The sequence below is a fragment of the Pongo pygmaeus genome, chromosome 17 (genome assembly GCF_028885625.2).
Source record: "Pongo pygmaeus isolate AG05252 chromosome 17, NHGRI_mPonPyg2-v2.0_pri, whole genome shotgun sequence".
Taxonomy (NCBI): Eukaryota; Metazoa; Chordata; class Mammalia; order Primates; family Hominidae; genus Pongo; species Pongo pygmaeus.
Window position 1 is genome coordinate 23210763 of NC_072390.2, and position 20012 is coordinate 23230774.

Here is a 20012-nt window from a genome sequence, read left to right on the forward strand (position 1 = left end):
TTTTTTGTTTTTGAAATGGGATCTCGCTCTGTCACCCAGGCTGGAGTGCAGCGGCATGATCACAGCCCACTGCAGCCTTGAGTGCCTGGGCTCACGTGATCCTCCTGCCTTGGCCTCCCAAGTCGCTAGGGACACAAGGGTATGCCACCATACCCAACTATTTTTTTTTTTTAAATTACTTGTAGACACAAAGTCTCATTATGTTGCCCAGGCTGGTCTCGAACTCCTGAGCTCAAGTGATCCTCCCACGTTAGCCTCCAAAAGTGCTGGGATTACAGGTGTGAATAATTGCACCCAGCCTGTTTGCAACTTTTATATGTGAATTTCCTTTAATTTTTATCTTACATTCTTCAGTTATAGAATCTTCAAAGGCTGCATGCCCTTCACTTGTAAAATCTCTCAGGGTGAATGCTGTTTTCTATCACAATGCAAGTGCAATATTAGTGTATGGATGAACACAGATTTTAAAGGAAGCTAAATAGAAATTAAACTAACTTTATTCATTTTTATCAGAAATAAGTGAGTTATATCATAACTTGTTCTTATTATAAAATCTTTTTATCTTAAGTTTCAGACAGAATTTTTTTTTGGAGTTAGCATTTGAAATAACAATTTCCTGAGTGAAAAAATTTATGTCCCACTTAGAATGGTAGAAAATGTTTTTACAGCCCTAGATTAAAATGTAAATTTCTTGTATAAAGTACACAGAACTGAAAGCTTTTCAATGTAAAATCAGACAAGCTAGATAGTCTCTTGGGTTAATCTAAGTGGCAGCTCTTCCAGCTGCTGAGTCCTTCTCCTTGCTCCACGCCTGGCACATATGCTAGAGCTAACTTCATCAACTCTCAGCTTAAAAATACTTGTCTTGTCCCATACAGAATTTTAATTGTAATTTTCTGTAGCTGTTGGTAAAGCAAACTAAATGGTTCATATCATGTAGACATTACATACCTTGCCACTGATATCATAACTGATTCCAAACTGATTTTGCACATTCCTACACTGACACTGAATAAGACGACTTAGATTTTGTACTAGCAATGTATAGACCTAAAAAAATGAGCAGAAGCTAACCAGTAGCAGATTGTTGTCTCCTACAATAACGTTTTTTAATCGAGCTATGCAAATACTACAAAACCTAAGATTTCTCTCTCTCTCTTTTTTTTTTTTTTTTTTTTGAGACAGAGTCTCACTCTGTTGCCAGGCTGGAGTGCAGTGGCGCGATCTCGGCTCACTGCAACCTCTGCCTCCCGGGTTCAAGCGATTCTCCTGCCTCAGCCTCTCAAGTAGCTGGAACTACAGGTGAGCACCACCATGCCAGCTAATTTTTGTATTTGTAGTAGGGATGGGATTTAACCATGTTGGCCAGGATGGTCTTGATCTCTTGACCTCGTGATCTGCCCTCCTTGGCCTCCCAAAGTGCTGGGATTACAGATGTGAGCCACCGCACCTGGCATCTCTCTCTTTTTTTTTTTTTCCTAAAGAAACTAGATACTGTTGAAAGGATTCATACACGAGATGAGAAATTTGTACTTGAAGTTCACATCCTTTCTGGCGCTGCAATTCTAGGATACTACACAGCATCCAACAATTATTTAATTTACTCAATGTTTGTTTCCCAGGATTGCATCTTGATACAGTACAAAGAAACTGATACCATTGCACCTGCTCTCCAGGAACTACTCTGTCTACACTAAAGCCATGTGCTAGCTTGGGCAGAGCAAGGTGTCACAGAAACTCTCTCTTTCAGTGGGTGGTGGGGATGGGTACTCCTCCTGACTGTCTTAAATCTCTCCATAGAAATATCTCTTTGCTCGAGAAGTATACAATGACACAATTACAGAGCAGCACATCCCAATGTACTACTTATTTGGAAATAAAAAGATAAAGATGAAGCTTTTCTCTTTCATGCATTTGAAATATCTTCTGTTTATCTTCGATCCTAGGCCCGGTTCTACTGATAATTTATACAAATGTATTTGGTAAGTGACTCAATGTCTGAGCTTTCACTTCCTAATAAAATCTAATAATGTTGATGGGTGGAGTGAGGACGTAAGTATATGAAAAAGAAAGGACAGTTTTTAGAAGATCTTATGTTAAATACTTAAGAACTCACAGATTCTATTTCCCAAAAGATAGCTGAAGATAGGTCCCCAAGTGATGATCAGTTCCCAGTAGAGACACATCAGGCCCTTGGGGCCCACATTCCCACTTTGGAACCTGGTCTGTCTGCATTGCTGTTTCATGGCCAGCATTTCTGTCCACAGAACACATCCTCACTTCAATTAGTATGCCAAGGGCAGTCTCCTTACCTCTAATTTCTCTTCCCTGCACATTGTGACAGCTGCCAGAGTTTCCCTGGGAAAGCTCATGTTCTCTATGCCACCCTTCTTATCCTACTCCCTACTCCCCCATTTCCTGGAGAAAAGCCCTGAGTCCCAGAAAAGCATCCCTGAGGTCTTCAGCAACCTGGTCCCCTTTTCTTTCTCCCAGACAAAAACCTTGGCTATGCTAGATTATTTGGGGTTTACCATAAAATCTCAATCCCTTTGGTGTTGCTATTCCTCGTTTTACCAGGAGGCTTTTCAGTAGCTATGACTTTTCTGGAGTCCCCAAATCAAGAATTGGGGGTATATGTACCAGGTGAGCTTTACCCACTCCTTGACAATGAAAATCCAAGAAATAGGACAGGCAGAGCTTCACACTCTCTGATACCTCTTAGGATAACACCAGCCCCCGACTCCAACTGCAATCCCATAATACGTGCATGTCACTGTATTCCCTCCAGATACCTCAATCATTCCAAAATATTACAGGGGTCACACAGGGTACCAGCTGTTCAGGATGCATAATTACATTACGTCCATGGCCTATCATCTGAACCTTCACGCTAATTTATGATAATTAAGTTTTGTTGTAAGCATTGGTTCTTCATCATTCTTTCCTTCAGGCCTGATATTCCTTATAGTTAATATTCACCAATACCCTGAAGCCATTTCCCAGCACACTTCATTCACGTTTCTTCCTATCACTTTGTTGTCGCTGGTTGTTAACATCCTTGGCATCATCTAGGTCTAGTTCCAAAGTCACCGTCTCCAGGAAACGTCTACGATTTCTCCTTCTCAGATTCAATTTTCCCTATGCCTCCACAACAATGATATTTGTAGTCACAATTTGAATTTCTGCTATTTTTAGTTTACGTGCTTGTTTTGCTGCCCATTTTGATTCTAATGCCTTCCAAAAAGGGTGTATGTCTTGTCACCTTGCGTTTATGGCAGTGCTTAGGGTATGGAAGGCTTTAAAGGTAAGTTTTTTTTAACTGAATTAAATACACTAAGAGTAAGTAGGTGATCACGGTTATGGTAGGAGCAGAGATTAAAAGATGGAAAAGTTCCTGCTTTTAAAAAAGAGAGAAAGGTAAGAAACTGTAGATATACAAACAAATTCTGGAATTTTCAGAGAAAAATCACTGCTGCTTGAATCCCAACATCCATGATTTTAGTGCCCCAGTTTGGGAAATAAGAACACAGAATAAGAGTGTAACAAAGGCAACAAAAGTACACTTTTATTTACATAAAGTATATCTTAGGTCATACATAGTAGATATTTTTGTTCTCTACTAGCTATTAACAAGCATTTTGAACTTTACCTTCTGAATGAAGCAATAAATAAATGTATATGATTCAGAAATAACACCAGTTTTTGTTTTTTTTTTCTTTTTTGTTTTTTTGAGATGGAGTCTTGCTCTGTGGTCCAGGCTGGAGTGCAGTGGTGTGAACTCGGCTCACTGCAAGCTCCGCCTCCCGGGTTCACACCATTCTCCCGCCTCAGCTTCCCAAGTAGCTGAGACTACAGGCGCCCGCCACCACGCCCGGCTATTTTTTTGTGTTTTTAGTAGAGGCGGGGTTTCACCGTGTTAGCCAAGATGGTCTCCATCTCCTGACCTCGTGATCTGCCCGCCTCAGCTTCCCAAATTGCTGGGATTACAGGAGTGAGCCACCACGCCCGGCCAACACTAGTGTTTTTAAACTGAGAATCCAGGTTTATAATGAAGAAATAATGAGACTCAAATATCCAATAGTAACAAAATATGAAGCAAGCCTGGATGATTCCAAGATCCTTCAACTGCACTTTGCTCAGATTATTACGAATAAAAATTCATTCCACGCTTTGTTGTTCTCACTTGTAAGTGGGAGTTAAACACTGAGTACACATGGACACTGAGAAGGGAATAAGGGGACACCAGGGTCTACTCGAGGGTGAGGGTGGGAGGAGCACGAGGATGTAAACATTACTCATCCGGTACTACGCTTATTACTCGGGTGATGAAATCATCTGTACACCTGCAACACGCTATTTATCGATATAACAAACCTGAACATGTACCTCTGAAACTATAATAAAAGTTATAAAAAAATTCATTCCATGCTTTGTGATGAAAGAGGACATCACGGCGACAGGAAGGGTCGCTCATCGCAGCACTGTGATGAGTCTTCCGCCTGGGGTCCGGCGCACGGTTCATTCTTTCGGCTCTGGGGGCCTCCATGGACTCATTATAGCTGTCCCTCCCCTCCTCATGGAGCACTTATTTGCACGTTTTTCTCTCTCTCTGAAGCACTCATAACATCTGACAACATGCGGTGGTTAGGAATTGGCAGGGCACTTGTTTCTGCTCGCCCATGTTGGCAGATTTATAAAACCTCCACCTGTTTTCAGGTGTGCTCCAGACCACATCTGCTCCGTCTCTAGTAATACAGGATCCCAGCCATTTGCAAGAAATATGTAATACTGAAAATAACAGCACACTGAAAAAAAAGTTTATTTGAGGCAAAATACACATAACATAAAGCTGATTATTTTAAACTTTTTTTTTTTTTTTTTTTTTTTTTTTGAGACGGAGTCTCACTCTGTCACCCGGGCTGGAGTGCAGTGGGCCTCTGCTCACTGCAACCTCTGCCTCCCCGGCTCAAGCGATTCTCCTGCCTCAGCCTCCAGAGTATCTAGGATTACAGGCACGCGCCACCACGCCCAGCTAAGTTTTTGTATTTTTAGTAGAGACGGGATTTCATCATGTTGGCCAGGCGGTCCCCAACTCCTGACCTCGTGATTTGCCCGCCTGGGCCTCCCAAAGTGCTGGGATTACAGGAGTGAGCCACCGCACCTGGGCCATTTTAAACATTTTTAAGAACACAGTCCGGTGGTATTAATTACACTCATATTGTTGTGAAACCAATCTCCAGAACTTTTTCATCTTGCAAAACTAAAATTCTGTACACATTAAATAAAAACTCCCTATTCCCTTCTCCTCCCAGGCCCTGGAAACTACCATTGTACTTTCTGTATCTGTGAATTTGACTACCTGGTAACTTATATTAGTGGAACCATCCGATATTTGTCTTTTGTGACTATCTTATTTTACGTAGCATGATGGCGTCAAGGTTCATTCATGTTGTAGCATGTGTCAGAATTTCCTTCTACTTTAAGGCTGAATACATATATATATATATATACACACCATATGTGTATGTCCTATTTGTTTATTCATCTGTTGATGGCATTTCCGCCTTCTGACTATTGTGCATAACGTTGTTATGACCATGGGTGAGCAAATATCTCTTCAAGACCCTGTTTTCAATTCTTTTCAATATATAGCCATAAGTGAAATGGTTGGATCGTATGGCCATTCTATTTTTAATAGAGAAACTGCTCCGGTTGTTTGAGGAACTGGTATACTGTTTTCCATCAGTGCTGCCCCATTTTACATTCCCACCAGCAGTGCACAATCTTCCAGTTTCCCTATAGCCTTGCCAAGCCTTGTTATTTTATGCTTTTGAGAGTAGTCATCCTAACAGGTGTGAGATCGGACACCATATCTTTTTTTTTTTGAGATGGAGTTTCGCTCTGTTGCCCAAGCTAGAGTGCAGTGGCTCAATCTCGGCTCTCGGCAAGCTCCACCTCCCTGGTTCACGCCATCCTCCTGCCTCAGCCTCCTGAGTAGCTGGGCCTACAGGCGCCTGCCACCATGCCCAGCTAATTTTTTGTATTTTTTTTAGTAGAGACAGGGTTTCACCGTGTTAGCCAGGATGGTCTCGATCTCCTGACCTCATGATCTGCCCGCCTTGGCCTCCCAAAGTGCTAGGATTACAGGCATGAGCCACTGCGTCCGGCCCCATACTTTTAATTTAAACTTTTTTTTCCTCAAGAGCTCAGAGTTCTAAGTCCAAGACAGCTTCCAATCCTTTTAGGAAGCCAGGAAATATATTGTTTCCAACTAGCATAAAATGAATATTTGGGGACAAATAATTTTCTAGAAGAAACGTATTTTAATAATCTTCTCATTTTTAACCCCACATCCTTTAATTGAAATGAATGGAGGAAGAAATGGTAAAGGGAAGTAGCCTCAAAGAGGCAGATGTATTTCAGGAAGTTTGAGAATTTGAGTCCAAACTACAGACACTAGTCTCAAATACAGAAACCACACTCAAAAGAGAGGAGGATTGTTGAAGCTTAACTGAGCTCTGTCAAGGTGGAAGCCTTGTCAGCCCCCAGGGTGTTCAGCCGTTCCTCTTCTCATATCGTTTTCCCTGGAAAGGGTTTGGTGACAGACTCCAAACGTCCTGGCCTCCCTATGGGAATTCTCAGGCAGAGTATTGAGAAAGTTCATGAAACACCAGGAGCTAAGTGGATCAGTGGCCATGATGACTGGCCACTGAGACACACTCATGGGCTCAACTGAGAGCAGAGGAACACATGACAAGCGGCCTTGAAAGGGCAGGAAGCTGCGTTTCTGTAAGCGAGTCCTGGTTCAGAGGAAAGAGTTCAACCTTACGGATTAATTATGTTTGAAGATATAAAGCTAGCAATAACTGCAGCTACCCATAGATGGTCCCTGGGGATTTAATTCTTTAAGTAGACATAGATACCCTGCAGCAGCTTATAAAACTAATTGCGGGGAAAATGGCCAGGCACTAAAAATAATTAACTTTTCTTTTTCTTCCATCCCCTACCCACCCTTTCCCCACTCTAATGGCATAAATCTAATGGCAACAAAACATGGATCTTATTTTTAAAGGTTAAAAAAAAATGAAAATTCAAGTGGCACATATTCTACTTAGTATTTTGATTTTAAAGCACATCTTTTAAATGAAATTGCCTTAGCATGAACTCAGAATAAATTTAAAATCAGAGGCTATAGGGCTAAATGAAAAGAATGGTAATCCAGACATGGATTCAAGCCCTGCCTGAATGATTACCTATGTGACCCTGAGTAGGGCATTTAACCACTTTGAGCCTCAATTTCCTCATTTGGAAAATGAGGCTAGTAAATAACGTATCTCAAAGAGGTAATGTGAAGATCAGAAATGATAGACATATGACTTTTGAACTGCTTTTCATGATACTTCAACTTAGAATTGCTGAAACGGGGCTTGAAAATATCCTATATACAATTGTTTTGGATTGTAAACTACAGGGTCACCAGATTTCTTATGTGATAGATATCAATTTCTTCCTTGTATAAAAGTATAGATGTATATAGTTCAAGCTAGAATGATACATCTTTTGTTTCAACAGCAACGTACCTAGATAATATTTGGGAGTGCTCTTACTGAGGAACAAGCAAAGAAGGAGAACAGTCTTCTGATGGTACATTATAGCTATAATCTAAACATTTATGGACACTTTCTTCTCACACATAGAATATACTTTCTCCCTCTCCAAGAAAAACAGTTCCAAATTTCTACCCAGTTATACAGCTCATGAGGTGGAGGCCTAGGTGATGCATGGTCCTCTCTTACAGTTCAGTTGTTCGCTCCTTACAGGTCCGCAAAATTGCACCCAGCACATGTCAGTGGAGTGGAAACATCATCAGTGCAATAAAAACTCCCATTTGGAGAAAGGAGGTGCGGGAAACACACCACAGGTACTGGGTTGCAGTTATGATCAAATCCCACTAGGCAGGAGCTGGGAAGACTCCCTGCCTAGCAGACACATAAGTCTCATGCTGGAAGCACTCGGCTCTTCATCAGGAGGAGCTTCCTTGTCTCTCTCAACTCCTGCCTCAACCTCTGCCAGTCTGAAGTCTCTCCATCCCCAGACCCACCTCCCATTCTGTGTGTGACTGACATTTTGGTTAACCTAATATCTGTAATTCTCATTTAACCACAGATCACAAAGTCTTATGCCATTAGTGTTCTTTTATATTTCTGTGTCTCGTGGCTTGAAATGGGTTGTAAACTCCTTCAGAGCCTAAATAATGTTTCTTAGATGCTTCCAAAGCACTTACAAGTTTTCTATACATGGGCCATGTTCAGATTATTGTAATGACAACCCTAGTAGTAGCTTTACTAATAATTTTGCAATATGTAACTGAAACGATCAATCAGGAATGTTCGATTGAATGATTAATTGAAATTATCAATCAAAAATAATCTGAAATGTTTTCAAAGACTTTTATAAACAAATGTTCATCAGAAAATTAATTATGCTTACAAAACAATAGGGGCAACACCTAAATACCCAATAAAAATCTACAGATTTTCTCCACTAATCATTATATAGTATTGACAATATCCAAAAGGAAAAAAATTGGTGCATCACTAAAGTAGTCAAGTTAAGGCAAAATGAGTCAGTATGTTTTCAAATGAATATGTAATTTATGTCTTAGGGAGGATTTCAATGAAATCCATGTCTGGCATTTCCAGATGTGGTAACTGCTGGAATAACGTGTATTTTTGCTTTTTTGCACAAATAGAAACTAATACATAGAACCAAATGATTTATTTATCTTTTCTCACTGCAGTTTTATTTTATTAATTTTTAAAACATTGAAGATACATTGGGGCTCATCAAGCAGAGGAATAAAATTAGGCATGGTACAATTATAAATGGTGCGGGTTTTCTAGGACCTTGTCCCTCAGAGCTTCTTCCATTAGAAATGCAGAATCTTGGGCCTCACCCAATACCTACTGAATGAAAATTTGCATTCCAACAAGACACTCAAGTGATTTATATACACATTAAAGTTTGGGAAGCATTGAGTTTAAAGTCAGTTGGACAGTTCTTTTCTCTTATTAGTAGAAACTAATATTTTACCTGCTATTTAAATCTCATCCCAGCAAATACCATTTTAAAGAGAGTTCCCTTATAAAAAACATATCCCACCCTATTTAATTGTCTAGATATTTTAGGCAATATCAAATACAATGAACACCAATTTGACAATAGAATTAAAACACTCTATTAAAAGTTGTTTGAGGTGAGATTTGATCTCTTAAACATAACTAAGTGAACATTAAATATAAGGCCAATGAAATTATACCCAAAGTATCCATTTATTAAAGCTAGATACATGGCACTCGTATAGGAAAAGGCAGAGTGTAAAAAATTTATAAGGCACAATCTTGTTCATAAAAAACTTATAGACCATATTTTTACACACTATAAGACAATTTGATTATGACCTTCTAAAGTTCTTCCGTGGCCTCATTTTATTTTTTCATGTTTTAAGATTGAACAAGACAGAAACATTCTTCAAAACAGTAGGACTTTACGGCCGGCCACGGTGGCTCACGCCTATAATCCTAGCACTTTGGGAGGCCGAGGTGGGTGGATCACGAGGTCAGGAGATAGAGACCTTCCTGGCTAACACGGTGAAACCCCATCTCTACCAAAAATACAAAAAATTAGCTGAGTGTGGTGGCAGGCGCCTGTAGTCCCAGCTTCTCAGGAGGCTGAGGCAGGAGAATCGCTTGAACCTGGGAGGTGGAGGTCGCAGTGAGCCAAGATTGTGCCACTGCACTCCAGCCTGGGCGACAGAGCAAGACTCTGTCAAAAACAAACAAACAAACAAAAAAAAACAGTAGGACTTTACAATGTTTCTATGAAGACTGTTACCTGAATTAAACGTTTTCCTTTATAGCCTATTCTGATTACAACATAAGCTAAATAAAGTATATACTTTTTTCTTATTTTTTGAGTTGTTTCTCTGTCCCTTGAAAAAAATACAGATAAATAGACTAAATAGATTCTGGAACATCAACAAGGAGATAGAAATCACAATTTATACCCTTAAAGAAGTAGTCATACTTCACGTTCCTTGTCATCTCTGTTCTGCCAAAGTACTATTAGACTAGATATAAGAAATTTCTTGAAATACTTTGATTACTACTGCATGTTAACCTTCAATGATGTTGAATTCAGCACGGCTCTAAAAGGAATTGAGGGGAAGGTGATTTACAATAAGAAACTAATAAGAAGTTAATATGTAGCCCATTTCATGGCAGGTGAATGAAGTTGAACGAACTCTATGTATAGCCTTGAACATGTCCTGAATATATACTTGTGTATACCCAATATTTTTCCTGGGAATTCTTCATTAGGGAAGTATCAGAATGATTTACTCTAGGTGAATTCGAGCACAGAGACAGCCTTCAATAGCTATTTGTGTTGATTTGAAAACAGTTGCAGGATCAATAGTAATATAGCAATGTAACAGAAAGGGAATGGAAAGAATAAGAATTGCATACTGAGAATTTGCTAAATCACTAAAAATTCTGTCTCATCTGTACTCCTTATTTAACTGAATAAGTTTGATGGAGGACAGTAAATAAGATATGAGTTTGGAATTTTCATTTACATACAGTATTGTACATTCATATTAGTCTCAAAATATTTGTTTAGAGCATCCTCACGGGTGTTCCCCACCATTTTGCTTCACATCAATGCATCACTTTTCTCAACTATGCTCCTGTTGTCAAAGACTAGAAGGGCTAACATTTCATAGTCTCATTTTCAGTTAAAATATATTACCTAATTATTGGCTTCATTTTAATGGAAATAGGAATAAAAAGATGTCATGGAAATCATTGAAAAGCACGCCCTAAAGTAAGTCTAATGGCCATTTATTTTTTAATCTATGTTGTTAGTGGCTAATAATTTTCTGTTACACTTTAAACTTGGTAAGTGTACACATCGTCCCCCACCAAAATAATATGGAAATGTTCCGTTTAATTGTCATAAGAAAAACTCTGAGAACTGCATTTAAGTACACCTAGACTCTTTCCAGTAAAGCATTAATGAAATTAACAATAAAAAGGTATAATGATTTCTACTGGGATAATTACATGGGTAATTTAACAGTGGATGTGGATAAAACTGGAGGCATTTGTATGATATACAGTTAAATATTTATAAATGGTATACGGTTTTTTGGATAAAGAGGCAATCTTTAAAACCGTTAAGTAGAAGGAATTCTTAAAATGTATATTTCCTCTTTCATTATTCTAATGAATATCTATTAAAAAATAAAAAAGAATTAAAGATTTTAGATTTCAGTTATTAATCAATGGAAAGAATAATGCTGAAGATATAAGCGTTACCAATGTATTCCAAAGACTCAGCTATGAAGGATGTGAAACTGCCTGTTTCTTTGATCAGATTTTAATGCTGACTGCTCTATCAATGTTGAACATGTCACTTAACAAAAAATCCAAAGATGAGCAGTTCCAGGTTAGCTAATTCAATGCACAATTACGCAGGCGTTTTCTCAATGTTGTTCTCAATGCATCGTCGGTGTTCACCTTCATGCTTGTTCTCTCACAGTCACAAGAAACTGCTGCAGCTTCTTACATGAAGACATAATATCTTCACAAAACTTCATACAGAGGTAGAAAAAAGGTGAATCTCATTTCAAGAGCTTTTAATTTGTAGAGCTAAGCTTCCACCTGAAATCATTTTCCTTAAGTCTGAAGAGCATCCTTTAATATTTGCGTAGTGCAGGTATGCTGGTGCAAAATTCTCTCAGTCTTTCTTATCTAATAATATCTTTATTTGACCTTCATTTCTTCTACCTACATCCTCAGATACAGAATTATAGGTTCATAGTTTTTTTTCCCTTTGAGAAGCAACTTTAATAATATTATCCTATTGCTTTTTGAATGGCATTCATTTCTGGTGAGAAGAGTGTGATAATTCTTACCACTGTTCCCTTGCACATAATGTGTCTTTTTATTTGGCTGTTTTAAATATTTTTCTCTATCACTGATATTCAAATTTTTAAATTATATTGTGTTTTTGTGGGACTTTCTTTTTGTTTGTTTAGATCGGAGTTTGTTAAACTTCTTGGACAGGGTGTTTATATTTTTCATCAAATTTGGGAAACATTTGGCTGTTATTTCTCAATATACATTTGTCTATGCCCACATCTTTCTCCAATTATACTTGTGTTAAACCTTTTGAAGCTTTCCTATAGGTTATGTGGTTCAGTGGTTTTTTTTTTCTTCCTCAATTTCTTTTCTTCTTGTGCTTCAATTTGGGTAGGATTTATCATTCTATCCTCAAGTTCATCTATCTTTTCTTCTGTGGCATTTAATTTGCTCTTAAGCTCATTCAGTAGATTATTATAGCTATGGTATTTTTGTGGCTCCTCAGTTTCATTTGTTCTTTTTGTCCATCAATTCTCTTTTATAAATTCCATTCCTGTTTTCATTATGTCCATTTTCTTTAATCTTGAAAATATTTTAAAAAGCTGTTTTAAGGAGGTTTCACTTGTAGTTTGATTTTCATTGGTTGAATTTTCTCTTGCTTTTTCACATGTCTAAAACTTTTCTTCTGAATGCTGAACATTGTTATTTCTACATTATCGAGTGTCTCGATTTTGTTGTCATTTAAAAGTGTTGAGTTTTATACTGGCAGGAAGTTAAGTTACTTGCATCAGCTTTATCCTAGTAGGCTTGTTTATAAGTTTTGTTATGATGGGCCTGCAGTAACCTTCACGGTATGACTAGCTCAGCCCCAGTAGAGTAGAAGAATTCTTCACTCTGGCCAAAGCTAAAATATTTTCACAAATCTATATGAGCTCTGGCAGTTACTAACTTTACACTTCCTCAATTTTTGTTCTTTCCCCAGGAGTTTTGCTTTGTCTGACTTCATGGAGTCTTACCTATGCATGCACAGCTTAGAATTCAGCTAAAGTGTCTTGGTGACTCCTTGAAGATCTGTGGAGCTCTTTCTCTGTCTTTCTCCTCTCCATTACTCCGTGCCACAAATATCAGCCTTCTCGTCCTCTCCAAATTCTCATCTTCAGCTCAGCAAGACCACCATGCTCAGTTTGGATTCCCTTCCCCACATAATGTATAGTAAATCCCTCCAGGTAGAAAGCTGGAAAAATCCTTTAGCCTATCCTGCTTGTTTTTCCCTTCTCTCAGCCATCATAAACCCATACTTCCAATCGCTCAGCATCTGAAAACAGTTGTTTCATATATTTTCTCTAGTTTTCTCTTTGATTATAGGAGGATAGCTGGTCTAGTCCACTTCACATATCTTTTTAACACCTGCCTTACTAATATGAATATATACTTGCATAAAGGTATCTACCTACCCACCTAGAAGTAGAATGTTCTGATTAAAACAATATTTTTATCAAAGCCTTACTATATATAAACACTATATGAATAATAAATACTTTATTTGTAACCAGCTTATACATTAAAATGAATAATTATATCTTGCCTCATTTTCTCTCTTCTTACCTCATTTCAGATACAGTCTAGAAGTTTTCCAGGTTGCTGGAACCAGGAAATATGAGTCACGTATCACCCCCACCCACCACCATCTTTTTCATCAAAGATTCTACCCACAGCACCATCCTGCACCCTCCCTGTCTCTCACCATTTACAACACAGACCTCAGGTGAACATACATCCTCTTTCATCTTCTTCCACACTTTTGTCTTTCTTGAATTCTTACCAGAGAATCTCAGGAAAATTCCTTGTTCTCTTTTTACTTTCTTTTCATATTGTTTGTAAATTTAAAAGTGATTGAAGTCATTGATTACAAATGCAATGGTGCTAGTATAAATTTGTGTCAGAGAAAATCAAAGTTACACATTTTGTAATGAAAATAGATTTTCTAACAAGTTTCTTACCTTCTAAAATGTGTTTCTCAAGCTATGAGACCCTTTAAAAATTGCTATTCATTGTGTACTAATACATTTGTAAATGTAACAGAAAATAATAATTAGTAGAAAATGATCACATGCCTGCATGTCACCACAATGTCATTGTGCTATATACATTTTAAATGCTTTCTCTCAACGTCTGCATTTAACTTGTTGAAAACGTGTTTCAAACAATTCATGGACCAGCACTGATCTGCCACTTGGGATAGCAGTGACTTAGAGTATTAAGTCAGAATATTGTCAATCGTCTCTTGCTAATGCCTTACCCATCCCTAACTAACATTTTCTACAGCTTTATATTGGAAATAAATAGCTGAAACTTTTCCTCCCATTAAAGTTGGTATTCTTAAAATTACCATTATAACCAACTACAGTAATTAAAATTCCCTTTTCCAGGGTAGTGATGCCTAAAAATACCTTCGAGAAAACACTGAAACAAACTTCCTATTATGTCTTAGGGGCCCTGAAACTTAGTTGGAGAAGCTCCCTGATTAGGAATGCTGGAGCACCAGGCCCCTGTCTGCTAAGTCCCAGCCCTGGAAAGCATGGAGGGAACCAGGCCAGTGTCTGCTGGCCTCCAATCAGCCTAGTGGAATCAGCTCTCATAGGTCGGGAATGAGTGAACCTGTGGACTAAAGAACGGCACAGCAGGAGCCGGCTCACCACACTTCCTGTTAGATGTTATCAATGCTTCTCTTTGCAATTTTGTGTATGCGTCGGGGTGCACTAAGCGGCTAATAAATGTCTACTTGTCAAGTTTCTAAAAGGGAGTACGAACCAACAGACAGCCAACAAACAGAAGTCTGCTACTGTGGATTAAACTAACTTTCATAAATTAAACTTGGAAATTAACATTTATATCTAACCCAGAAAAATCAGCGGCTCAACAAACTTTTGGAACTCAGCTAGATTGAAGTCTGTGAACTTCTTAGACATTATGCAGGCTGCTGCTTTAAAACAAATAGAATATCCCTTAATGCTAAGATTACTTGAAAATGATATAACTTTTCCTTTCATAATTCAGAAAGTATTTAAGATATTTTATGACCTTAGAGCTATTGCCAGTAACATCAATTCCATTATAAGGTACCAAATAGGTAGAAGTAGAGAGCTTGAAAGAATTTGCACTGGCTTGCTGAAATGTCTAGGTTCTCTTTTTAGACAGAAAAGATTCTTTTTATTTATGTCTTAACATTTTTGTTTTTTATTAAGAATAATTAATTTGAGCTTTCAGATTGTCTAATTTTGCAAAAGTAGGAAATTTTCTCTTACTTTCTTGTTTCATATTTTGGAGATTACTTCTAACAAAAACAACCTGCCGCTTCTCTTTTATTCCCTTCACAACTATGATGACTTAAATTGTCCACTCAACAATGGGAGTATTTAAGAGAATCACTATATATAGCCCTGAATTTTTTCTCACACATCCTGTTAATAGCCCTAAAGTGCCATCTGTTATCTAGAACATGTGAAAAATAAAAGAATCGAAGCTGCACATTATTTTGGTGAATGCTTGAAGGAATAATTTTTTTCATTCAAGCATCCTCAAATATGCTTACTTTTCATCTTCAAATATGGCCTTCCTTAAACTGAAACAACCCAATTCAAAAAGTACAGAGTGTGTGGAGAAACAAAGGGAGGGGGAGGGATAAATGTAATTGCAATCAACAGGTGCAGATACAAGCAATATAAAGCCAGTCTTTGAAGAATCAGAGAGAAGAAGAATCCCACAAAAATTTACCAACAACACAAGAGACTGACATGAATGGTGAATGGCTTTCCACTTTTTAATTGAATGTAATGATAGGACTTATAAAACATACACATAGACACCCATTGCTCAGAGGAAGCAGATATTCGCATTCTGCCACATTTCGTTCTGCCAGCACACTTAAGAAAAAGAAATTAAAACTTCATGGCATAGCTAAAGCCTTGCCTACAGTTCTTTTGCTCCTCCTCTTCGTTCTTCCTCAAGCCTTATCCTGAGATCAGTATATATCATTCCCATGAATATTTAACTCATTTTTTCTACGTATGTATGCACCCATAAATAATACATACAATTGTTATATGAATTTAACCCTATATATGTATTTTATGCACATATATAATATAGTTCATTTTAACTTCTGGGTAGTATTTCATTGCATAAATAAACCACAGACCACCCTAGAAATCCGGGGCCAGGGAATAATTTACAAGAGTAGCAAGATACAAGTCTCCATAAGCTGTGGGAAAAAATGTATTTAAAATAAAGGCAACATGAAGGTGATATAAAGGCCTTCAAGACCTTAATATTTGCAGAACCTTGGTTTCCCATCTGCAGCTTTCTCTGCTGGAGTTTTTCAAAACTTCTTTAGGTTTTTTGTTTTATTTAGATACAGACAAGTTATTGCATATATGCTTTCATTTTTATTTAAGGATATTTGTTGGCTATGAACAGTAATAGTGCAAAGCTAATAAAATTTTAAATGAACATGACAAAGAAATTTAGATTTAGATTTCTAGATAACATGACATATATATGTATATTATGGAATACTATGCATCCATTTAAAATAATAAAAAAATCCATCTATCTATATATCCATATCTATATTTGATATGAAACAAGTTTCAAGATATATTTCAAGTATTTTTTTAAATTTTAGAACAATTTTAAATTTACAGAAAAGTTGAAAACATACTACAGAGAATTCTCTATACCCATTTTCCTCGACTGTTAAATCTTACATCATTAGTATGACACATTTGTCACAATTAACAAACCAATACTGATACATGATTTTAAACTAAAATCCATATTTTGTTGAAATCTTCTTAGTTTTCACCTAATGTCCTTCTCTTTATTTTTGTTTGAAACAGTGTCTTGCTCTGTCACCCAGGCTGGAGTGCAGTGGTGTGATCTTGGCTCACTGCAACCTCCACCTCCTGGGTCCAAGTGATTCTCCTGCCTCAGCCTCCCGAGTAGCTGGGACTACAGGAACCCGCCACCATGCCTGGCTAATTTTTGTATGTTTCATAGAGACGGGGTTTCACCATGTTGGCCAGGCTGGTCTTGAACTCCTGACCTCGGATGATCCACCCGCCTCGGCCTCCCAAAGTGCTGGGATTACAGGAGTGAGCCATCGTGCCCGGCCACCTAATGTCCTTTATCCACACTAGAATCCCATGCAGAATGCTGCATTATGTTTAATCATCATGTCTCTACGGGCACCCCTAGGCTGTGACTTCTTCTTAGATATTTCTTGTTTTTGATGAGCTTCACAGTTCTGAGTTCTCATCAGGTATTCCGTGGAATGTCCCTTTGTTTTGCTTTGTTTGTTTTCTCATGGTTATACAGGGGTTAAGGATTTGGGGGAGAAAGATCGCAGGGGTAAAGTGCCATTCTCATCACACCATTTCAAGGATACACGCTATCAACATGACTTACACCTGATGATGTTAAGTTTGATCACTTGGCTGGGTGTTTGTCAGGTCTCTCCACAAAGAAGTTGCTCTTTTTTTCCATTTTCTTTTCTTTCTTCCTTTTTTTTTTTTTTTTTTTTTTTTGAGACAGAATCTTGTTTTGTCACCCAGGCTGGAGTGCAGTGGCACAATCTCAGCTCACTGCAACTTTGCCCCCTGAGTTCAAGTGATTCTCCTGCCTCAGCCTCCCAAGTAGCTGGCACTACAGGCACGTGCCACCACGCCAGGCTAATTTTTGTATTTTTAGTAGAGATGGGGTTTCACCATGTTGGCCAGGCTAGTCTCGAACTCCCAACCGCAGGTGATCTGCCTGCCTCAGCCTCCCAAAATGCTGGTATTACAGGTGTGAGCCACAACGCCTGGCCCCCACTTGCCATACTCTATACTTTGGAAAGAAGTCACAATGCACAGCCCACACTCAATGGGGTGGAAAGTGAGGAATTATTCTGAATTCTTCCATTTGGGACAGAATTGCCTCTTATCTCCCATGTATTCATTCAATCATTTACTTATATCAATATAAACTCACAATATGCATTTTATACCCGAGGTTTTACTCCAGTACAACTTTATTTATTTTGTTCCTCAAATTATTCCATCTTTGACCACCACCCTGACCAAACTCTAGTATCAGCCATTTCTCCAAGGAGCCCTGGTTCCTTTTACTGGAGAATGGTATTTGGAAACCAAGATGTGGGCACTAGCTATGCTCACTGCAACAGCTCCTCATTGCTTCTAGGCCCTCTCAGCTGAAAGAACAAGAAAATATGTGTGCATATACACAGATATAGAAATATTTATCCATATCACCATCTGTATTTATGTTAAAGTAAATATGAGTTCATAATGATGACTCCAATTCCAATCTGTTATCATATTGTTCTAGCCTTCCCTTGTTGCTTATCTGTAACCTCCCTCTCAAACAGGAAGACACCTGCTGCCTCATCTGCCATCTATTTACTTATTTGTTTGATCGCTCTATACATGTATAGTGATTTCAAAATTGATAACGTGTACTTCTATCGGAAACTAATCAAATAAAGCACAGTGCTTATATGCAGTTCCTTTTGTCTTCAGTCATACAATCTCCACTCATTTCCAGTTACCTAAGTCGGCACCTTTCTTCCATCATCCTTCAGTGAAATAAAACATTTTTTCTATGCTTACATTTTTTTTGGTCATAGTCTACATTCCATTCTGAGATCTTCCAACCTCTAATTGGTTAGTTTTTAATTTGCAGACATTAAGACATAATCTTTATGCTATAAAGTGCAATGGGTTTTGACAAATGTATAGTGTTGCATATTCACCACTACACTACCATAGAGAATAATGTCACCACCCTAAAATATTTTCTGTGCTTCACCTATTCAACCTTCCACCACCTCTCTCCCTTAACTTCTGGCAACCACTGATCTGTTTACCATCTCTTTATTCTTTTCCAAAAAGTCATACAAATAGAATTATTCAGCTGTAGCCTTCAAAGATTGGATTTTTCACTTAGCAATATGCATTCAATATTCACCCTCCCAGCCTCACTCTGACCTATGTATATGTTCTCATGCATAGATATATAGAAAATAGATATATATTTATGCATAAATATATAGAAAAATGTTTGGAGGGATACCTATTACTGGCCTCAGTTATCTCTTGTGGAAAAATAAAAACTGAATTACAGATATGAACAAGTTAAAGGAGGAAGGCTTTCAATTTTACACTCTTTATTTTTTTCTGAAATATTTAGATTTTTTTCCAATGAGTGTGCATCACCACTATAATTTTAAAGGTTCTTTTTAAAAATATGCCATTTTCTGCCACCTTTCTTTTCTATGTTCACACCCTTGTATATTCCTCAGTTTTCATTTCTATAGTAACTACAAAGACTTTTGATTAAAATCCTTTATAACAAAGAACAGAACTAACACTTTTTAAATCATACATTTTTCCCATGTTTAATGTTTAATAATCAAAATCACCCAATTTTCTTGCTTAGACCAACATTTGCCTCCTTTTTTTCTCTCTCTCTGCTCCCCCTGCCTTTATGTCTTTTGTATCGTCTCCTCTACTGAAGCTTAGCTGGTATTAGGCAGCCAACAGACAACTCACCAGGCTTACAAAGATAGTTTTCGAAAGAACTGCTCCAGAACTGCCAGATGGTATTGCATCAACCACCTCAAGAAAAGGGCATGAACCACTGGCATCGTCTTTCAATCATTTCAACTACAGATTTTGCAGCAGTTACAGATGAAGGCCACTACAATCTTGGACAAGATCACAGCCACATATTCCTCTCTTCTCTCTACCTGTCCTACTCCAATCCTACTTCAGCTTAGAGAACTAGCTCATGTTAAAGGGCTTCTTGATGTGTAGCTGTTAGCCTTTAACTTCTATTTTACTATTGTTTTCTTCAATGACATCTAACAGAAAATTAATTTATGGTAAAAATCTGTCCTGTGCAAAACATAAAAAAAACCTATTAAATCTCATGGACAAAAGTCACCCCCAGGTCACTAGGTTGATGGAGATTTTATAAGCAAAAGATGAATAAACATATAAACTATTGCTACCCCAAGGCAAACTTAGC

General features: G+C 37.9%; 1 protein-coding gene across 5 annotated transcripts in view; it reads right to left on the reverse strand.

Annotated features, from left to right (window-relative positions):
- Positions 1 to 20012, reverse strand: part of PIEZO2 (piezo type mechanosensitive ion channel component 2) — a 480117-nt gene that overhangs the window by 137456 nt on the left and 322649 nt on the right. The window lies entirely within an intron of this gene.